The sequence below is a fragment of the Nannobrachium achirus genome (genome assembly GCF_963921795.1).
Source record: "Nannobrachium achirus genome assembly, chromosome: 3".
NCBI lineage: Eukaryota > Metazoa > Chordata > Actinopteri > Myctophiformes > Myctophidae > Nannobrachium > Nannobrachium achirus.
The window spans coordinates 63,007,104-63,029,876 of record NC_137812.1 but is presented as its reverse complement, the minus strand read 5'-3'; the positions used below and the strand labels follow the sequence as shown (position 1 = coordinate 63,029,876).

Sequence of the window (22,773 nt, the reverse complement as noted above, 5' to 3'; positions counted from 1 at the left end):
ATTTTAACACTTCTTTTAACAGACAGGTTAACTCAGGGCAACGCATTCACAAGGAGCCCTGGGGTCCAAAGAGGAGTGGGTTGGGGGGAGGGTTAGAGGTGCGAGGAGCAGAGGAGAGGAGAGGTGAGCAGGAGTGTGAGAAGGGAAGGGGAAGCACAAAGAGGAGGCGAGAGAGAGGTATGAAAGGGAGCAGATGTGTAAGAGTAAGGACACAGTGGTGTAAAGTACATTTACTCAAGTACTGTACGGTCCTATTACTTTACTGGAGTATTTCCAATTTTGTATACTTTCACACTTTTATTCCACTACATCTCTGAGTCAAATATTGTACGGTTGTTTACTCCACTACAATTATTAGAAAACTTGAGTTACGGGGCGCCCGCTGGCCTACCGGTCCAGGCGCTTACCACATAGGCTCAGCCTTTGATGCCTGACAGCGTGTCGCTGGTTCAAGTCCCGATCCCGACGACCTTTGCTGCGTGTCACTCCCCATCTCTCTCCCCATTTCCTGTCAGTCTACTGTCCTATCAATAAAGGCATAAAAGCCCCCCAAAAAGTTACTAGTTACCTTTGTAGATTTTGATTATTATTACAAAACACCACTTGAGCCCTATTTAAACTTCGACTATTTTCAAGATCTTTTTATAAATGTTAAGAAAAATGTTAAGGCGGTTGGTTCAGAAGACATACCTGTGGAGGAGTGGAAAGGTTCCTCACTAGATTGTTCAACACAAACTTGGAAAGCGAGAGGATGCCTGAGCAGTGGAGAAGAAAGGTACTGGTACCGATTTTCAAGAACAATGTAGTTAGAGGGAACCGGTTGAAGAGTCAGAATAAATAAAGTTGGCACTTCTCATGGGAGTGCTAAATCCTATTCTCTATGTTATAAAAGATGGCGACAATTGCATTCTACAGCCTACCTGAGATTTTCACATCAGATTTGAGTGACAAACACATAACCATCGTCTAATAAAGTTTTTAAACCAATTGAATGGCCCTCCAACCACTATTAAACTATATAAGAAGAATTGACCAAAATGATCTGTATGGACAATAAGCTACAGCTTCCAGGCAAGACTAAAGCACAAAACCAACAGAACACACACACATAAGTGCTTTTCTTCCGTTCCATGTTAATGAATGCAGCCGTTCTCACTGGCCTCGCACACAGGACGATTCTTATTTTCTGGGTCTGGGCGGAAACCTGCGTTGGTGGGTTCGGTGTGTAAAGCTAGCAGGCAACATAGACCCAGAGAGGACAGGTGCTCAAGATAAGACTGTTTGTCCAAGATAATTACCCATCTGCCCTCCCCCAGAAACACGACCATACACAAAGTTCCAAACACCCTCCCTCTCTCTGTTTACCAAACAGTTCAACTGTCACTGATACAAGCCTCTGCGACAGAGAATGAATGGCCTGCAAAGCAATCACAGAGCTGGAGATAATGCTGCCCTGCAATGACACCCTACAAACATGTCGAGCACTACCTACAACAAGTCACGAGTAGGGTTTACATTTCATGAGAGCAAAGATCAATAAATAAAAGTTTCAACATTGCCGTTCTTTTTGAATTTAATTGGACACGCGACACAGAAATGGCTCATGGTTGCCCAGCTGACGTGACACAGTGATTAGTGGTAGCATCCTGAACATGGCAGCAGGGCACTGAGTCATACCTTGCTGTTGATGTTCAGTAGCCCCAGAGCGTTTGCCTGTGTGTGTGTGTGTGTGTGTGTGTGTGTGTGTGTGTGTGTGTGTGTGTGTGTGTGTGTTTGTGTGTCCGACCATTAAGTCACCTGTGAGCATAACCTGGCTGGACGGAGCGGACAAAACCGCGGTTCCCTGGTATAATTAATTTTGGCGCAGCCAACCAGACGGCCATACAATGAAGTGAGAGACGGAGAGAAACGGTATGAGAAGGATGCAAAGAGGAACAGGCGGAGACAGGGAGGGTGTGTGCGACAGAGACGGAGAGAGACTGAAGATATTCCAGTCCCCCATGGCCACCAGAACAGCAGGTATCTGGCCAGAGTCCAGAACTCTGCTGTGATGCAGTCAGTCTCACCCCAAGAAACACCTATACACCAACCATCTGCTGTGTGTGTGTGTGTGTGTGTGTGTGTGTGTGTGTGTGTGTGTGTGTGTGTGTGTGTGTGTGTGTGTGTGTGTGTGTGTGTGTGTGTGTGTGTGTGTGTGTGTGCACGCTGGGGAGGGGGTCATACCAAAGTCTTGTCTTCTCCCTTCCCCCTCTACTCTCGTCTATCCCCAGAGTTATTCTGCCTCCTCCTCATTAGCATAAAAACACACCACCGAAACATCGTGGAATGACATTCTTTCACCAGCTGAAGACACATGAAGGGAGAGAGACAAGCGGACAGCCAGAGGGAGAGAGAGGTGGGCCTTCCCAAAGTCACAAAATGGATGATTATCCAGCTGGCTAGCAGCTGGATATATAATGGATCCGGTAGCCCAAAAGTAAACATGCTAGGGAAGTTTTAACCCCTAATTAAGGCTGTGGTTACATTTGGGGCCTTTCATTCCAAATGAGACATTTGGATAAATGTGCCTGCTACTCTTTCAGTGCAAGATTATACAACAAATTACAAGGACAGTAGGTAACCTAAGTCCTTGGTTGACAACATGATCATGCAGCCTGGATGCTCTGTATTGTGTATTTTATCTCACGCAAAAATAGTCACGTGTGATTCAGCAGCAGTCAATTTCTGTATGTTGGGCCTGTAAAATAATCAAGCCTCAAATAACTTTGTGGGACAAATGTGCAATCAATTGTAAAACACTAGAGGTTCGCGGCACTTCGCGCTGCTCACATCTAGAGTCCACGCCCGCTTCTTTACTAAAAAACTTAAAAAAAAAAAAAAAAAAAAAGTTTATTGAAAAAAAAAAGTTAAAAAAGTAAATAAAAAAAATTAAAAATTAAAAAATAAAATAAATTAAAGAAAAAAAAATTAAAAAAAATTTTTTTTTGGGGGGGAACTATTGTGGCGGAACTATTGTGGCGTGACATATTTGACCGCCGGACGCACTTCCGGTTAAGAACTCCGTGTGCCACGTGATCAGTCCTAGCCAAGTGGTGTATACGGATGTTACTGCGATTGAGGTGAAAGAGAAAAGTGGAAAGTTGTGAGCTAACTATTAGCTATTTTTGTGTGTGTGTGTGTGTGTGTGTGTGTGTGTGTGTGTGTGTGTGTGTTCTGGCTACGCCCCCCTCGGTTGAAATTGGATCCGCCGGTCCCATAGCTGGGAATACGAGCCAATGGACGGCGGTCACCATGGCAACGGTGATATGATAGTTATGGGCGGTATTCCCTACGGGCGGTATTCCCTACGTCCCAACTCCCTACCGTTGAGTTGAAGTTGAATTGAAGTGGATGCAAAGTGGGCGTGAATGGGCTTGGAAGTGGGATGCGGCTTTTGCTCAATTGTATATATAAGATACATTCGACGAGTAGGCATAACTACTACTCAATGTTTTATTATAATGTCAACTCAACCAAAGTAGTGTGCACCGTCTTTGCTAAACCGCTGTGCAGCCTACATTTAGTCTGAAACACTTTGCCACATGACAACACACACTTGACAGTGACATCACTGTCAAAACTTTGTTTTTATGATCGCCTTTTCAAACAGCCAGGAGTGTACATCCATGCTCTAGTGTGCTGTCACTACAAACTGTATTCTTTAGGCATGTGGCTTCTGAAACACTAGTAAGATGAATGTACCGGTAGATCAGTTCAACTCCTCATTATTATAATATTACTAATCAGTTCTAACATTACATTGTGTGTAAATATATGCAAGATATAACTTTTATTTTTAGGTGTAAAGAGTATAGAATTGACTGACAGGAAAGCCCAGACGGCTGAGCTAGCCATCCGGGCCATAAAAAAATCTACCTTTAACCCTTTCAGTGCCCAAAATCACCACTAGAGGGCGCCCAATGGCCATAGAATCCACCATAGACATACGCTGTATATGCACAAGCCGTGCGCAGCCATGACGCGCCTGAACACTTTTTTTTGTGCATGAACAGGAACAGGAAGAAGTTAGCTTGAAGTTAGCTATTGGCTACCAAGCATTTTAGAAGCCCAATTTTCGGCGATTTAGCCGTGATTAAACCTTGCACACCTCATGGATATGCATGGAACAGAGAAAATGAGCTCTAAAGATCCTGGATTGCATTGGAGTGGATGGCAAATATCGGCGGCGCGACGCTCTCGCGGGCCGTGTAAACAGATGACGGCCGGCGGCCCGGCTCGAAAATTTAGCCCGGTGCTTCGGTAAGGCCTCTGGATGTTTTTTTTATTTTTTATAAAAAGCCCAACTAGTTCGGGATCGGCACCCCGAATGTTAATAAGGTCCAAATAAAGCCGAACTAGTTCGGGATAGGCACAATAAGAGTTAAGACTGGAATTCTTGTATTGGTTGGTGTGTGTGTGTGTGTGTGTGTGTGTGTGTGTGTGTGTGTGTGTGTGTGTGTGTGTGTGTGTGTGTGTGTGTGTGCATGCGTGTGTGTGTGTGTGCGCATGCGTGTGCACGTGTGTGCGCGTGCGTGCGAACACATCTCCATTAAATTCCTTCAATTACAAAAAGCATGTATTTTTTATTTCTCTCATCTCTATTTATGGGAGATGCCATAATTCTCTTTCCGAGCCCTTCCCAGAGCAGACAAAAAGAAATAGTCCACCTCCACCTGACAACGTCCCCCCCCCACACACACACCCCCCCCACCCAGCTTTTTCCCCTTTTCAGACAAAACCTTTCAGCAGCCAAGCCCAAATGCAATTTAGGGTAAAATGATTTGCATGTGTATGGAGAGAACAGCAACTGCCTGACATTCAGCTCATCAACGCAGCTGATAAAAACCTGATTGTGTTGGATGCACAATAACCTTTAGTCCCCTGTGTCAGCCCCTCAATTTTCTGCTCTCTGAAAGGAGGCCTTAGCGGATGAACAGCGGGGCTCAAGAACAGCCCTTTTCTTTTTCCTTCCAACGTGGAGCAAAGAAAAGCCAGGGCCCTCCAAACTTCCTGAGGTTTTTTCTTTTTTTTAACGGAGGCGGCTCCAAGAAGGGCTGTCTATAGACCATATGCTGCGTCTGCAGAGTCTCTGACCCCCAGTGGTCCAGAGGAAAGAATGGGACAAAGGTAGGGAGGAGGGGAGGAGGTATATTTGATGGAGAGGAATGCTGACTCAAATGCAAAATACAATAAGGACACACGCTGGGGTCACAGGCAAACTCAGTCTCCCGAGTGTGTCTCATGTTCATGTATGTGGATGAAATCACAGTCGGAGGCTCACAGACAGCAGGCCTGTCCGAATAAAAAGCTAAATAACTTAGCAGAATTCTGCAGCAATCAGTAAGTTACCGATGACACACAGACTTGACCTTAAATAGGGATGGGACGATATGAAAATTTCATATCACGATTATTGTGACAAAATAAATTGCAATTTATGATATTATCAAGATAATCAAAATCCATTATCCTGGGGTGGAAGATTTGCCAAAAAATAGCAGATCTACAAGCTCACAACGCGTCGGGTTGCAACGCGTTGTGAGCTTGTAGATCGGCTATTCTTTGGCAAAGACATTTGACTGTTTTTGGCAAAGACATACAAAAGACTGTATCAAGTACGTATATTTAAGTGTGCCTGCCATGCAACGCAATGGCAAAACACTTATTGTAATCCGCCATACTTAATTAAGTCCATAGTTTCGCCACAAATTTCTGCACGTAATAACTGCCGCACAATTTACGCCACCCACGCAATATATACATCAAAACGTGCGGCTCGGCCGGGAATAGGTTGCTATTACTTTTCTTTCCGATCTGCGTTACCATTGCGACGTAATTCGCAAAAAACGACGCCAAAAAACCCCATTGACTTAGAATGGGGGAAACTTCGGCACGTAATAACTGCCGCACGATTTACGCCACCCTCGCAATATATACATCAAAATGTGCGGCTCGGCCGGGAATGGTGTGCTATTACTTTTCTTTCCGATCCGCTTTACGATTGCGATGTAATTCGCAAAAAACAACGCCCAAAAACTCCATTGACTTTGAATGGGGGACTCCGAAAAAAACCCAGAAACTTTGGCGCCACATAACTCTGCCATACTTTTGCCTAGCAACGTCATTTAAAATGTAAAATGCTCACACAACTTTGGTCTTTTTCCGACCAATAGGGATGAGCTGTAATTGATTAAGCCTCGCCCCCTCTTTAACAGGAAGTGCCCTTCACCAAACAGGAAGTGCCTCTATAACTCATGAACCGTTTGTCGTACAGACTTGCGGCTGGTGTCATACCTTTTCTTTTTTTCTCAATTTTTTTTTTCTCAATTTTTTTTTTCTCAAATTTTTTTTTCTCAAATTTTTTTTTCTCAAAATTTTTTTTTTCTCAAAAATTTTTTTTCTCAAATTTTTTTTTCTCAATTTTTTTTTCTCAAATTTTTTTTCTCAAAATTTTTTTTTTCTCAAAATTTTTTTTTCTCAAAATTTTTTTTTTCTCAAATTTTTTTTCTCAAATTTTTTTTTTCTCAATTTTTTTCTCAAATTTTTTTTTTCTCAAACATTTTTTTTTCTCAATTTTTTTCTCTAATTTTTTTTTTCTCAAAAAATTTTTTTCTCAATTTTTTTTTTCTGAAAATTTTTTTTTCTCAAAATTGTTTTCTCAAAATATTTTTTTTCTCAAAAATTTTTTTTCTCAAGATTTTTTTTTCTCACAATTTTTTTTTCAAAATTTCTTTTTCTCAAAAAAGTTTTTTTCTCAAATTTTTTTTCTCACAAAACAATTTTTTCTCAAAAAACTGTCGTTAAAGTGCGACCCGTGATAACGGCCAAAAATGCTCCAAAACGCCACTAATTAGTCGAAATGGCTGACTTCCTGTTTGGTTTCTGATTGGCTGCTGGCCTTGTGACGTGGGTAGAGCTGCGAGGGCCTGGTCATCGCTGCTTGCAGCTTTAATTCATTAATCGTCCATGACCTTAATTGGGGCCTATTTCGCCAAACAGGAAGTGCCCCTCACCAAACAGGAAGTGACCCTTGATCTCGTGAACCGTTTGTCATACAGACACGCGGGTTGCGTCAAATGAAATAACGCTAATGCTAACACCAACCGCTACACAAGGTTGCACAGACTTAGCGAGCTGCAGGCACACTTAAAATTTCTTAGAAATTTTCTCTTCTAGTATAAGTACCTTTTACCAATTATAGAGGGTTAAAGTGGTACCGGATATGCAGCTCGGCAAATAAAAGGTGAATTTATCCCAGTGCATGACGGAGGACGATATCACGATAAATTAAATCTCCACGATATGATACAAGTGTTTTTATCACGATAAACGTTAACATCGCGTATCGTCCCATCCCTAACCTTAAAATGTCCTGAAATCATGCTGACCCACTTTCAGCATAATTCTGCTGGGTGCTTCCGTTTGACTCTGTGCATGTGCATGTAAATACATGTTTGTGTCTAACTGATACACGTGCCTATATGAGTAATGTTCCTGTATGTCTACCAGGCCTGTGTGTCAATGAATAAGCGTCTAGTCTCAGCCCGTCTCCCCGGAGGAGAGTGCACTAGAAGTCAGACAAGAGCTAATCCAGGTCAAACAAGTATGCTTCAAAAGAAACACGCTCTGCAAACTCCACGAACAAAAGAATTATGCTTGTACCCTAATCCCACTCAAGCCACTCGACAAGACAAATACTGCTAGGCTCTGCACAAATAAACTGCTTCTTTTGTCTGTTTTTGCAGTCGTTTATACAGCATTAACTAATTTGGTGAGATCATAGAGAGCCAACAGAGAGGCGCAGCTACTTCCGATTCTTTACTGGCAACAGACGCATATTAAATCATTCAGAATGGGTACACTATATTGTGTATCATTATTTTATGCTTTAACAATTGAAAAATCGTGAAAATTAGAATTTTGACCCGATTCTATAAGTGTCTTTTGAATCCTTCTAAGATTTTTTGAAAAACCTATGTTTCCATGTCAGCAATCTGGCTCGCCATCGTCAAAGAAAAGGTCCTTTTCACTTAACTGGAGCTCAGTTAGTCTGTTCTTGAGAGACTACTATGTCAGTGGTGCTCAAACCTTTTAATTTGAAGGACCCCCCAAAATGATATTTATTTGGCCACGAACCCGCATCTCAAAATATCTAGTTCCAGGGACCACCCAGAAGCAAAATTTGAGTTACAAACGTTCGCTTTGAAAATACATATAGTCAAAGATTTGCACACATTTTCACGACTTTTTCAAAAATAGCAGATCTACAAGCTCGCAGCGCGGCACTCGGTGCCGCGCTGTGAGCTTGTATATCTGCTATTTTTCACTGGTTAAAGCATTCAATAATTCTAGGCCTAAATGGGTTAAATAGGAACTAGAGTGTTTTTTTTCTCCACAGTGGGAGCGTGCTAAGCCGTACCTATACCACAGTATGCCGAGTTTGAACTGGGAACTGGTACACATGAAACACCAAATCATTTGGATGAAACACAAAATCATTTGGATGCTGGCCTACTTTCAAAAGGCTGGTGGCCCTGGAAGCATCATTGATATGTTGCATTCTGAATGCTGAACTCCTGCACAAACAGGAACAAACTTGCAGAGTGTTCCAGTGGAAATGTAAATGATGCTGATAACTCTATATTATGGCCAGGGCCTGAGGGGCCACCATTCAAGTGTACTTGATACTTAGCCAGAACCATCATTATGTTCAATATGGCTACAGAATCCTCTGGTCCTGTCTAGCCTGGTTCTATGGATGCAATGGATTGACCTATCAATAATCCAACTTGCCTTAAACGTTTTGTACTTATGCCAACATTAAAAGTTTAATCATATTGAATCTAGTTATATTATATAGGCCGCAGTTTACAATCAGAACCGTCACAGCTTGTCCGTATACGTCCGTCCGGGACGGGTAACACCTGACACTGTGGTTCCCCTGACACATCACTGTGACATCACAGGTGACACAGTAATGTCAGATACTCAGAGCAGGAATCTCCATATATGGGCATAAAAGGGATTCTGTTCGGGATCTCCATATATGGGCATAAAAGGGATTGTATCCCAGATTAGGAGAACCACACTAACAGAATCCATATATGGCCAAGACAGAAGGGCGAGGTCGCTTTTCGCCCTTAGGCGTCTTACTGGTTTAGTTATTGACACAAAAGAGACAGCACAGCTATAGAATGTTGAATATCTAGGCCATTTGAATATAGAGATATGAATCTACTCGTTATAGTAGTACAGGACTTGGTAACATTGATATGTGGATCAACTAGAAGATTTGACATGTGATATTCCAAACAGATATTGTGATTTATGATATGTACAGTATGCAACAGGAGAAAGTCTTCCGTTATCGTTATTGTCACTCAGGCCTGTCATGGCATGTATTGCAATGGCCCTGTGAGGTCCTTTTGTCACTGCACCATGTGTCAGTACGCAGTCTGAAATTATGCGTTTTTTATCTGGCACGGTGCAACCCCAGGGAACAGAGGAGAGGAGGACCCTATCAATAAAGAGAAAGTCAACATGGAGAGCAGGCAGGATGAGCCAAACGGACAGCATCTGGAGACAGCCAGATTGTTTGGCAACACTGTGAGGCCATGACTAATTCTATCTGCTGCCCCACTCCATGTGAACAGAGGCAACCAGTGTGCATGAGAGACCCATTAGATCTGTCTGCCATTCACTAACCTTTATTTAACACAGCCAGGGATGACTGAGCACACATGCTACTGGTTTTTAAAATTAATTAACACCCTGCTTCACTGCCATCGTATATGTATATATATATTTATTTTTACTCAGTTGTGTTTAGAAGCAGGCCTTTAACTTCCCACAAAAGAACAAGTGGTATATATTTTTTTAAGAACAACAATATGTATTACATCCAAGTAAGTGAGTAGGTGCCTTATTGTCAGTATCGGCCGAGGGTGTATGCTGTCTACCCACTTTTCACTTGCCCTCCTAGAGCCATGGGAGATGGAGCACAACCATCAGCTCACAGTACTTGGTTAACCGAGTCGTGCAACTCATACACAGAGTTATTATCTAATTGATATAGAGTACTAGGGTTGCAAAAAAAGTATCCATACTTTACTTTATATTTGTTAATATCAGTTACAATTGGTTTTTCAACCCAAGGCTGCACAGATGAAACTCATAAGAAAATCAACTGATCCCCTCCCTGTAGCTGTTATGATGTGACTATCACTTGCACCGCAGCAGCTGCACTATCATGCACGTGTGGATGTAAACACTACCAGTGAGAAGCGATTTATTATGAATAGATTCATAAGTCATGGCCCTAACATTAGTCGAAAAAGAACACAGTACGAGTAGTGTTTGGCGATAAATTTGCTGGAAAGGCTAAAGGGCGGATCGGATGTCTAAACATCCAGGACCAGCATCCAGATCTCTTCAAAGACTTGAGAGGTAATGCATTCATTTAAAAGTAAAAAAGTAAAATGTACCATTATTGTCCTGAAAAACGAAATAATAGCCTCACAGTTTATTAGTTTACGACAAATTTATTGTGTTCAGTGACAGGTCAAGTTCCTAATAAAAAACTAAAGCAATAATGGAATCCCCCCCTTTACTGTGGTAACTAGGTATCGAAATGTATATTTTCTTTTTATCTAGCTATAGAGTATCTTCAAAACTTTATATAGAAGTTTAACATTTGGTATCATGATATAGAGTTTCTGTCCAGTAACAGGTGTCTCTCCCCGTCTCTTTATTAAACTGAAAATACATTTCCAGGTCAGGATACCACTTATCCACTGAGGAGAGAGAACCTGCAAATCTTAGTGTTCTTCTCATTTGATTTGTTTCATCGGTTCCAATTTCACTTGTGTATCCACTATTGTGTATGTGTTCTCAGGATATAGAGCTAATTAACCCATATTTTAACAAAAAGTAATGGGGATCTGGGCTAGAAATATGTGCTTAATCTCCAGCACCCATAAATTGCTCTGGCCTTCTGTCTCAGCCAACTCTTGATATACAGTAGTATAACTGTCCAGAGACCCCATCAGAATGTCTCAGGGAAGTGGGAGTGTTCCCACTCTGCTGTCTCACTCATTGCAAACCACTGAATAAATCTAAACATGTTATCATTCCTCCACTTCTCTCTGTAACATTCTTCTTTTGCCAGAACTACAAAGGAATTCCCAGCCTGCAGCAGTGCACACCCGGGTTGGGGACGGGCCTCCATTCCGAAACACCACCATTCCGAAACCCCACCATTCCGAAACACCAGCATTCCGAAACACCACCATTCCGAAACCCCACCATTCCGAAATTTAAATTATTTTAACTTTCACCCACCTCCACCCACTTTACCTCACCCACGTTCACCCCCCCACCCACCTCCAACCACTTTCCCCCTCCTCCACTCACTTCCTCCCTCCTCCACCCACTTTCACTCACCTCCACCCACCCACCTCCACCAACTTTAACCCACCCACCTCTACCCAATTTCACACACCTCCACCCACTTTTACCCCCCCCCCCCCCCCCCCCCCCCCCCCCCCCCCAACCACCTCTACCCACTTTCACCCAACTCCACCTACTTTCTCCCACATCCACCCACTTTGGCCCCCCCACCTCCACCCACTTCCGAGGGACAGGAAAGTGGGTGGAGTTGGTTAAAAGTGGGTGGGCCTGGGTGAAAGTGGGTGGAGGTTGGGGGAAAGTGAATAGAGCTGGGTGAAAGTAGGTGGAGGTTGATGGAGTGGATGGAGGTGGGTGAAATTGAGCGGAGGTAGGTGGGGGTGGCTGAAACTGGTTGGATGTGGGTGAAAATGTGTGGAGGTGGGTGGGGATGGGTGAAAATGGTTGGAGGTGGGGAAAATGGGTGGATGTGAGTGAAAGTAGGTGGAGGTGTGTGGAGGTGGGTGAAAGCGGGTGGAGATGGGTGGGGTGGGTGGAGGGATCTGGATGGAGGTAGGTGAAAGTTAGTGGAGGTGGGTGGGGCTGGGTGAAACTTGGTGGATGTGGGTACAGGTGGGGGTGGAGGTTGGTGGGGTGGATGGAGGTGGGTGGGTGGGGTAGGTGAAAGTGGGTAGAGGTGGGTGGAAGTGGGTGGAGATGGGTGGAGTTGGGTGAAATTGGGTGGAGGTTGAGAGTGGGTGGGGGTGGGTGGAGGTGGGTGAAAGTGGGTGGAGGTTGGTGGGGGTGGATGGAGGTGGGTGAAAATGAAACTGCATATTCGGAATGGTGGTGTTTCTGATTTTCGGAATGGTGGGGTCTTATAGAACAATGGGAAACCCCACCATTCCGAATAATGGAAGTCAATCTTCGGAATGGTGGGGTTTCGGAATAGAGGTGTGTACCCACAGGGGTTAAGAGTAAAATGGTAAAAATCACAAAGCAGAACAGTTACGCCAGCGCTCCACTGCAGGCATCGGGTGTCGCATCAGCGTCAACGCTGGGAATGTCCCCTCTTTAATCAATGAAGGGTGCTCCATTGCCGACGTTGAGCTGTGTTCGATGCCGGTGTCGGACGCCCAATTCACCCCAGTCAATTTTTTGACGCCGGCACAACGCTGTCTTTTTAGTGGAGCCCTGGCGTTAACTGCAAGGAAAAATTATATTTACGTAATTATGTTTATGTAATGGAAGTGAGGTATGTGACTTCCGGTGACTTAAAATGAGTACAAAAGTACAGTTGAAATAAATAAAATTCCTTTATAATTGTATTAGTTACGACAATTGAAAAAGATAACATAAATATGACACAGGTCACAAGGCATACACATTGTAACACCAACACCATGTCCCAGAATGACATTGTCTGTTCAAATTAAACTCCATGGCTTTGTTTTTCTTTTTAACTGACTGGACAGCCCACTGCTTCTGAAGTTCTGTCACAGTAAGAATCTTCTGGACCCATTTCTGACAGTTTCAGAATTCAGATTTTGCTGTGGTGGACAGGCACTCATATGGTGGTCTTTACACACGCTGCAGAACATCTGCAGCGTGTTTGTATGTCAACTCAAGTCTTCTTCATTTATATAGACTTGAATAAGACTTGAACAACATGATAAACATAAAAAGCACATTAAAAATAAGTAAATCCTAGTAAACAAACAAAAAAGAAGCACATAAGTGTTGCCCCATAGTTCAGGGGCAGCGACAGAAAAAGCCCAATCAACTTCGTTTTTTAGACCTGTTAGAGGTACTGAACGGCAGAATAGTGTTAGTTAGCAGATCAGTGATGTACTGAGGAGCTACTCGGCTTTAAAGAGGGAGGGGGAGCCGCTGGAGAACCCCAAAGGACTCCTAGGGCGTCGCCGGACCCACTTTGAGAACCACTTAACAAAACACCAAAAACCTTCTACATTTCTCCTGCTATGCGAATACTGCATATGAAAGAATGTAATAGATTACATTAGAAGCATACCGTACATGTCTCTGTGTCTCTCATTGTGCACGTGTGTATGTGCGTGTGTGTGTGTGCATGTGCGTGTGCGTGCATGTGCGTAGCGTCTTGTGATGAGCAGCAGATGTTTGGACCAGTTGACACTCCCATGTACAGAAACTGTGCTGCAACTGGCCTGGTGTCTGCATGCCAAAATCAACAAGCTCCCAACCCCACTGAGGAAAGACGGGGTGTGCCTGTGTGTGTGTGTGTGTGCGTGCGTGCGTGCGTGCGTGCGTGCGCGTGTACGACTGTATGCGAGCTCATGTGTACAATATGTATGTTTTCATGTCTTTAATTGGGTAGAGCTGTGTATTGCCTCTAGGAACAGGAGCAAAGTTGAGAAAGCTAAACTTTCAGCTCAAAATCTAATAGAACTTTATATCAGTGAAAACCGACAGGAGCTTAGAATAACAACGGTGTCAGCACATGTGTAGAGTGGACCCAGGTTAGGTTTTAGTGTGTTTGTGTGTATGTAATGTGCACAGCACATCAAAGAAATAAGTATGATGAATTCATGTGGAAACATAAGTGATAAATATGCTAACATTACTCAAATATTATAGAGTAATGTTAATAAGCTCAGATAGCGCAGTACCTGCCCACCAACATGGAGACTAAGGATTGAAATCTTCCACGGTACCTCAGACTTGCTTGGCCAGGTTCTCTAACAAACCCAATTGGCCATGTTCACGTGGAAAGCCGTGTGGGTAGGGTGAAGTCTGCCATTGCACTAGGGGTGCAACAGTTTATTCAACTAATAGACTGAATCTATTATAAAAAAAAATCAAACCTCGGTTCGAATTGAAGCGGTGGACAGATAAAACTTCTATTCTGAATGTATTTGGAGAGCTGGTATGACAGTTGGTATAATAGGTTTAAAAAATAAAATAGATTAAAACACATACATTAAAATAAGAATTTGTAATTAAATAAATACATAAATAAATATAAAGTGTTTAAATAAGACAGATAAACCCTGAAGGCCAAATTATCATGTGAAGCTTGACCAATCCTCAAAGTATCCATTCATCTGACCGGGAGGGACACCGCACACATATTCTAGATGTACAGGACATATAAAGCCTATTCATTCTGAACTGAAATGACCATATATGGACATGGGACACACATTTTGCTTTTTGAAAAAGCCTATTCATTCTGGACTGATATTCTACACGTACGGGACAGGAAAAACCTGTTCATTCTGGCCTGGAGTGACCATATATGGACATAAGGTAACAGACATTCTGTTTTTGAAAAACCCTGTTCATTCTGGACTGAGATCACCATATATGGTAATTAAACGGACATTCTGTTTTTGAAAAAGCCTGTTCATTCTGGACTGAAATGACCATATATGGGCGTGATACACACAAAGCCATTCATTGGAAGCGGTTTCCACCGCTTCAAAAATACAGGAGTATCTAAAATTCCGATTTTGGATTGTTTTAAATCAAATCTAATTGATTAATAGCTCGGGGAAACTCGGGCCTGGCAAGCAAAGACATCGGGAATAACTCTGGGAAACTCGGGCTTTGGCAGTCAATGAGTTAAATGATTGTTTTGCTCAAATAGCTGAATCCATCCCTGCTTTATACAAACACTGCCCAAAAGAGAACAAAGACGATGCAATTCTGGCAACGCTTGCAATTTTTCTATCTCTAGCTCGTCTCAGTGGGCTGGAAGGAGCAGGTGCTAGGCGAGGAAAGAAAGGGCAAAGGTTTTTCTGTCTCATTCTTTACCTGTAGCAAGCCTACCTATTGAAAACACACCATTATTACATGATTTAAAGCCACCACTTAGTATGGCACAGTTACATTGCACCGTCAGCTCCCTTGGTCTTGCACTAGAAAACTGAGCAGGTGTCTGTGCAGAAAAAGGACATAATGACAAAGTCTCCTCTGCTAGGACCCTTAAAAATGTACAGAGTTCCAAATAGTTTTGGTAACTGTGCAACCAGCAAGCCATGCTTGTATCATAAGGGTAAAGCAGTGGTTCTCAAACATTTTCATGTCAAGGTCCCCCAAATTGATATGTATTTGGCCGCTGATCCCCCATTGGAAAGTCATTTGTGCCAAGAACCAACAGAAGACAAGATTTGTCAAGATTATTTTTTAAATAGCCAACCTACAACAACCTTTTGGATCGAAATCATAGCTTACTATATCGGCGGGGACCACCTGGGACCCCCTGAAGGACCCCTGGGGGTCCCGGCCTGGACCTGAATTGATAAACAGGGTTGTATGCATCCCGGCCTGACCACAGGCACCAGTATCTGTATTGCACACTGGACCTACAGAACCTACCTATCTATACTTCTAGCATGCTTAGACTGAGACATTAACCCTTGCATGCACAGAGCTCACTGTGCCAGTACAGGTTCGGAAAAGATACATGTATGCGTTGGGGGTGGGGGGACGACTCCTGTGCAGCTGGCAGGTGAGTCAGTGTGGTTTGGAAGTTCCCCTGAGGATTGTTCTATTTTCCAGGCCATATCGCCAAACTGCAAAGTCAGCAGGTGATTTCCATTACAGCACACCAGGATCATTAGTTCTATCTATTGTCTCCAGGTGCTCTGGCTCCACCTTTTTTAAAGTTGCTAATGAAGGATTTGAAGCTTATTCTAAAGTTCAGTTTTTTTTATCATGGATCATTTTTGGAAGCAGAACTTCAAAATCTCTTCCTCATGCGTTCAATCCTGGGCAGCGTCAACTCAGCATAGGAGTAGCACGGCTTGGTAAGTACTGGGAGCTGATGGTAGGTGTTGCACTCCACCTCTGCAATCCATCAAGCAGGGATCAAGTGCACTGTATCAGGGATAGAGGCCCACGTTCCAGGCTGAAACCAATAATAAGCCTTTCCGACACACATATATTTTATTTTATTTCTATTTAAATGTTCCGCATTCAAACACATCCCAGGATATGACTGGTGTCATGTTTCTATAAAACAATCATTTTATATTAGTTAATACCACTGCCTCTCTTCATAATATTCAAGAAAAGAAAAAAAAAAACCTTATTGTACTTTGGAACGATACCGAAGTGGTTAATGGCCACGGCCATTTGGCCACGGCCGATCGAGTCATTTAGAATGAAAAGGAGACGATTTTAATCGGTGCCCGATCGATCGGCAATTCACTTGCAGATAGAAAGTGTAATAGATTGAGCGAGAGCAGCAGACAAGAATGAGAGGCAGATGGCAAGAAAGTGAACAGACTGGTCTGAAAGGAGAGCTAGCACTATAAGGACAGTCAGAAACAAGACAGAAGCAGAGAGTCCAGACAGACAGATAGTTTGAATGAGAGAGTAAAATGCATGTTTAATGTCTCAAAGGGGCCGGGGCATCCTCAGGCCATTCTTCTCTTAAATAGTTTTAACAGTTAGGTCTGGCAAGTACACGCACACACGCCTCTTCTCCAGCTGAGCCCCATCTCTTCTCTTTCACCCACTAGCCTACTTCTCTCCTCTGCATCCATCCATCCAAAGTACTCGGGAGAGCCCTTCCGAGACTGTGTGTGTGTGTGTGTGTGTGTGTGTGTGTGTGTGTGTGTGTGTGTGTGTGTGTGTGTGTGTGTGTGTGTGTGTGTTGTGTGTGTGTGCACAAATGCCTAAAAGAATAAAACTCAAGGCTGTATCATACTTCAAAAGAAGTAAAAACCGAAGAGGTTCTCTGTGGAGTACATTTGTTGAGTCCATTAAGTATGGAATATTATTTAAAAAGCTTATTTTTGGGGTCTTTTTGGGCTTTATTTATAGATTACCGTAGAGAGACATGGAAACAGGGAGAGAGATTGGGAGAGACATGCAGCAAAGATCCGTCAGGCTACATTGGAGCATAGGTGCCAGGACCACTACACCATCGGTCAACACAATATGAACACAACCCAATACAACAATAATGTTTGTAGTGGTGCCATGTGCGCTGATGTTTGGCTCGTTACAAAATCTGAATGATACGAGAAGTGCTGAACAACGACTTTGTTATGGGAATGAGTTCATTAGCTTTCTGCAATAAGATTGCAGAAAAGCCCCACAATGCAGAAATCTGACAATTCGATTATGAGCTATGTTGGACGATATTGCTATTACCGAAATTCACAAATTCTTGGCTGATGTTATTGTATTAGGGGCCAGGCTGGGTGATATGACTTATATAACGATTATTTCAAACTTTTACTGTGGTTTCGATTATTTTTAATTTGTATATTTACTGTACTGTACTGTTTTTTTTTTTTTTTTTTTACCACTTTGATAGGACAGTAGACTGACAGGAAATGAGGAGAGAGATAGGGAATGACATGTGGCAAAGGTCATCTGGATCGGGAATCGAATCGGCGATGCCAGCAGGCATCATAGCCTAGTATGTGGTATGCGCCTTGACCACTAGGCCAGCGGGTGCCCCTACTGTACTGTTTTCAGTTGAAAAATAATACTAAACGGATATTGGATTGTCCCTAGTTTGACCCCTAACCCTAGTTTGACCCCTATACACATTACAACTCATGTTTCCATCAATAATACCCCTTCCAGCAAACTAGTATTTTGTCAGGATTAGAGCATCAGCATCAGCTACACAGCTGAAATGTAAAGCAAAAATGATCTGGCTGTAACGTATCTATGACGCTGATCTGGATTAAATGCTTACAGGTCAAGTCTAACAGCGCCTGCCGTGTGACAGAATGAGTTACTGCCTGAGCTGAGTGAAGCAAGTTAACCTCCAAACAGTGATCGCTGATTCAGAGGGATTAGTGAGCAGCATCCCGGCCCGTGCACACACACAAGCACACACACAGACACACAAATTCTAAACAATCCTGAGCTCTTTTGAAACAATCATTCATGTAAATGGCTCAGATTGCCCATGCTTAACCACTTCCATCAAACCTTGAATGCGCACTCCCAGTAGGCCAAGACAATCAATTCTTTTTTTTTTAAATCAGCCTCATGGTGGTGCTATTCATGCACATGAACATGACATGTGTCCTCTGCATTTTAACCATGGTAGGAGAGGTGAGCAGCCATTGGTTGCAGCCATTGGAGAGCAGTTAGTGGTCAAGTGTCTTGCTCATGTGTCGCAGACTGTCACTAAGGGTGTTGCCCGAGTCCTGGAATCGAACCTGGGACCTTTGGCTTCTCATGCGGGCTTTCTAACCCAGTGGTTCTCAAACCTTTTCATGTCAAGGACCCCCAAGTAGCCCAATGACCCCCGTTTGAAGAGATATGCCAGGGACCCCCCATAAGAGAAAATATTTACAGCTCTAGACTAGCAGTGATTCCCTATCATTTCAATTTCAAGGACCTCAGTTTGACATGCATGGGGCTACGGACCTCTATTTAATGGCATTTCTTTCTCTGAGACCCCAATTTATATTGTAAAATCAATGTTGATTTAACTCGGAGAGCACTCTCTGAGCTACATACCCATAAGGGTCCATTTGGTTCCTAACTATTATTTAGCTGGGGACCCGGTGGAACTCCCTCAAGGACCCCTGGAGACCCTTTGAGAACCAATGCTCTAACCATTCCAGCTATGGCCGCCCCAAATAATGAGGAAATAATCTAATGTCCTCATATCCAATTTGTTCTCAAAGTAATTGATATCTGTCATAACTGGACAAATACAGAGGAATATCCGAATGGAAATATTTAAGGTCACCACTTTCTATATCATTCCTGAGATGGGATGAGTTGTAGTGAAATTAGCTTTGAATATGTCAAGTGTATCCTGAATAGATGGGTGAATGAAGATACATTAAGATGATTATTTGTTGCAGTGGGGTAATTTCATCCGGTCAGTGGTCAGATCACTCTTTGCTTCATCTACATTAAATCTCAGTCTAATTAAGCCAGAACGGAAGAGTGCTGAGCGACTGCTCGATAATACAAATTAACCCTGGCCAACCTCTGTCATCTTCAGCCTAATGACTGCCTGTGGTCCTTGAAAAAAAACACGGTATGCTTTCTGAGCAATTCACTGTAAACATGAACATGTTATACATATACAGTATAATTGCCATTAGGCAAGATTGCCTTTAATCCTGGTCTTGGATTTGAGATTTTCTATACTGTATTGTCAAGTTTATTTATTATTTGTTGTGTTGTTGTCATCTTTTAGCTTTGTTTGTACCTTTCATTTTATCAATAATAACTTGTATTTATTGCTCCTTGCACCATGTAATATTTTTTTTTCTTCTTTTTTAGGCTTTATGTGGACAAAGAGCAGGGAATAGACATCTGCCGGGAGTTGAACTGGGGACACGCTGTAGAAAGCATTTTGGATCCAAGTTTGGTTCACAGGTCGCCCTGGAACTTGATTTTTGAGAGGTGCTCGATGAATTAAGTAGCCTATAGTGTTGTTGTTGTTGCTGTTGTTGTTGTTATTATTATTATCATAATCAAATGTCTTTTCAGTGCCATAAATTTCTTTTTTGAGTGGAGTGGAAATGCAACACTGCCAGTGCCTTTTAGTGGCCCACTCAACTACACATAAATCTCTCACCCTTTAATAAATCTCTCACCCTTTAACCCCAGTGCTGTTAGCCATGCTCTAAGCACTGAACTACACATGGGTCAGGCTGACCTCTAACAGCTGTAATGAGGCATTGATAACTTTTTGGCAGAGAGGTCAGGAGGTCAATGGGTACACTGAGTGTCATCTCATGGGAGTCATCAGCAGCAGAGATTAGGTTTCCTACCAGCCAGTGGTGGTTTGAATTTGTGTCCCGCCTGTAAAAGTGCCCAAGATTAATCCTCACAACGTCATCCATGTGTTCTGCCCTTGTCTGCAAGCAACACACTGCTCACATTATAACCATGATGATGATGCATGGTGAAGCACCGGCCTGGCCTGCCCCTTGTGGTCTATGGCAGTGGTTCTCAAACTTTCAAATTCCAATAACTCTGACAGTTTTACAAATGGAACCAAATGGACCCGTCAGGGTTCATTTGGTTCCATTTGTACACTGTCAGAGTTACAGACTTGTATGGGTCAATGAAAAGGAACCCACAGAGTCCCTCAGTCTTCAGTCAAGATTGCCATTTTGCTGTTGCCTGGCGTTGTCAGCCTCTATCACACACTTCGTTTTGGGAAAGAGTCTGGGATTTCAGGAGGAGCTTTCATTTCTGGGGTGTGCCCCAAACCATGTGCCCCAAGCCTACAGGAACCACGTGCCCCAAGCATACAACCCTGATTGGCCAACCCTTGAAGCTGTTTGAGGAAATAGAATCTCAATTGATCAGTGCCAGACCGTACTACAACACCACTACCGCCAGGGGGTGGTGTTGTGTTTGGTCTGGTTTATTAACCAGGCAAATTTTGCTGTAAACGCAGCAAATAAAAGGACTATTTCACAACCACCAAGTATTACAGAGTTAAAGTACTACTTACCATATAAATAAGGCTATAGTCCTCTCAGCTGATCCTGGGTCCAATCTGACCTCATGCACTTCACTGCATGTCATCCCGCCTCTCTCTCCTGAGTTTCCTGTCACTGTAGCTATCTGAAATAAAGCATAACAAATGATAAAATAATATTAATGCAAAACAGGCAGTATAAATGGTTATAGTATTCACATTCAATATCTCTCATTGTATCCATCTGAAATAAAACGTAGAACATTTCAAAAACATAAATATAAAATAGGCAGTATAAAGGGTTATAGTTTTCACATGAATAGTGACGTGTAAACTTTTCAGCAAGGCATTTCACACACACACACACACACACACACACCCCCACACACACACCCACACCCACACCCACACACACACACACAATATTTACATCACTTGTGGGGGACATTACATAGACTTCCATTCATTTTTATGCAAGTCCTGTGGCCTTACCCTAACCTCTATCCCTAAACCTAACCCCTAAACCTAACCGTTGTGGAAACCTACTATTTTGTCCCCACGCTGTCAGAGGTCCCCTGCAGGTGACTGTGTGAACATGCGTTTAGTCCCCATCAAACATATAATTTTGCGAATGTCTGTCCGTCCGTCTGTAACAGCGTTTCTCCTCAGTGGCTGGAGCAATTGATCTGAAATCGCATCACCATTAGCATATGAACACACCTGACATAACTGTGAAGCCCGAATTTCATTTCTCCCAAATTAAAGCTGTTTATTAGCGTTTTCTACTGTCTGTTGCCAGGGTTACGGTCTGTTCCTCCAGGCCATGGGATCTGTAGCCCCACACACACACAGCTCCCTCTCTCACAGTTAGGAATTCTCTCTCTCTCTCTCTCTCTCTCTCTCTCTCTCTCTCTCTCTCTCTCTCTCTCTCTCTCTCTCTCTCTCTCTCCTCTCTCTCTCTCTCTCTCTCTCTCTCTCTCTCTCTCTCTCTCTCTCTCTCTCTCTCTCTCTCTCTCTCTCTCTCCTCTCTCTCTCTCTCTCTCTCTCTAGGTGCGTTTGATGTGTGTCTCATCTTCCAACGGGTAAATAAATATACACTCCTCCATGAGCTGCTCCTTACATGATGCTCTCACGCACGCACCAGTTACAGTAACTTTCCCCACAACCCACACTCTGCACAGTATATTTTGGAGCACACATCTTTGAACGGGTAAGGTCTAGTAAGTATAGCTAGACAAACATAGAAGCAATGTTGAAAACCATGATAGTGACTGTGGGTCTATTTTGCATCAACAGAGACTCCTGGGAATTCCGAGCAGGGAGGGGGGGGGGGGATCTGATAACACGCTGATAACACAAATGTCACAGATTTGAATGTTAACTGTCAAAAGCGTTCTTACGTCGACGTGTTACAGCAGCCGGGGGTGATAATGTTTCATTTTCCCAGCGTAGTGCCCTTTAAAAGATTCCCACAGGGTAATTGTAATTCACTGCATGCCATGTTATATTTAACTTTTTACTGTTGTACAGTGAATTTGTGCTTTGCATGTTCACTGGCAGCAAAACAAATGAATATTTCCTTCACACACATTAAAACCGATTCAGGCCTAGAATTATTGAATGCTTTAACCAGTGGAAAATAGCAGATATACAAGCTCACAGCGCGGCACTCGGGCGCTGCGAGCTTGTAGATCTGCTATTTTGAAAAAGTCGCGAAAATGTGTGCAAATCTTTGAATATATGTATTTTTAAAGTGAACGTTTTTACTTATATTTTGCTTCTGGGGGGGGGTCCCTGGAACTAAATATTTTCAGATGGGGGTCCGTGGCCAAATACATATCATTTTGGGGTCCTTCACATGAAAAAGTTTGAGAACCTCTGACATAGTCTCTGAAGAACAGAGCTCCATTTAACTCATTTAGTGCCACCCCTTTCACCAC

The 22,773-nt window shown here is 42.9% G+C and overlaps 1 protein-coding gene across 1 annotated transcript in view; it reads right to left on the bottom strand.

Moving 5' to 3' along the window:
- sipa1l2 (signal-induced proliferation-associated 1 like 2) overlaps positions 1–22,773 on the bottom strand; it is a 113,357-nt gene that overhangs the window by 77,167 nt on the left and 13,417 nt on the right. The window contains exon 2 of the mRNA XM_080722314.1: positions 20,867–20,979. The gene's annotated coding sequence lies outside the window, so the exon portion shown is untranslated. The remainder of the gene's footprint in view (positions 1–20,866; positions 20,980–22,773) is intronic.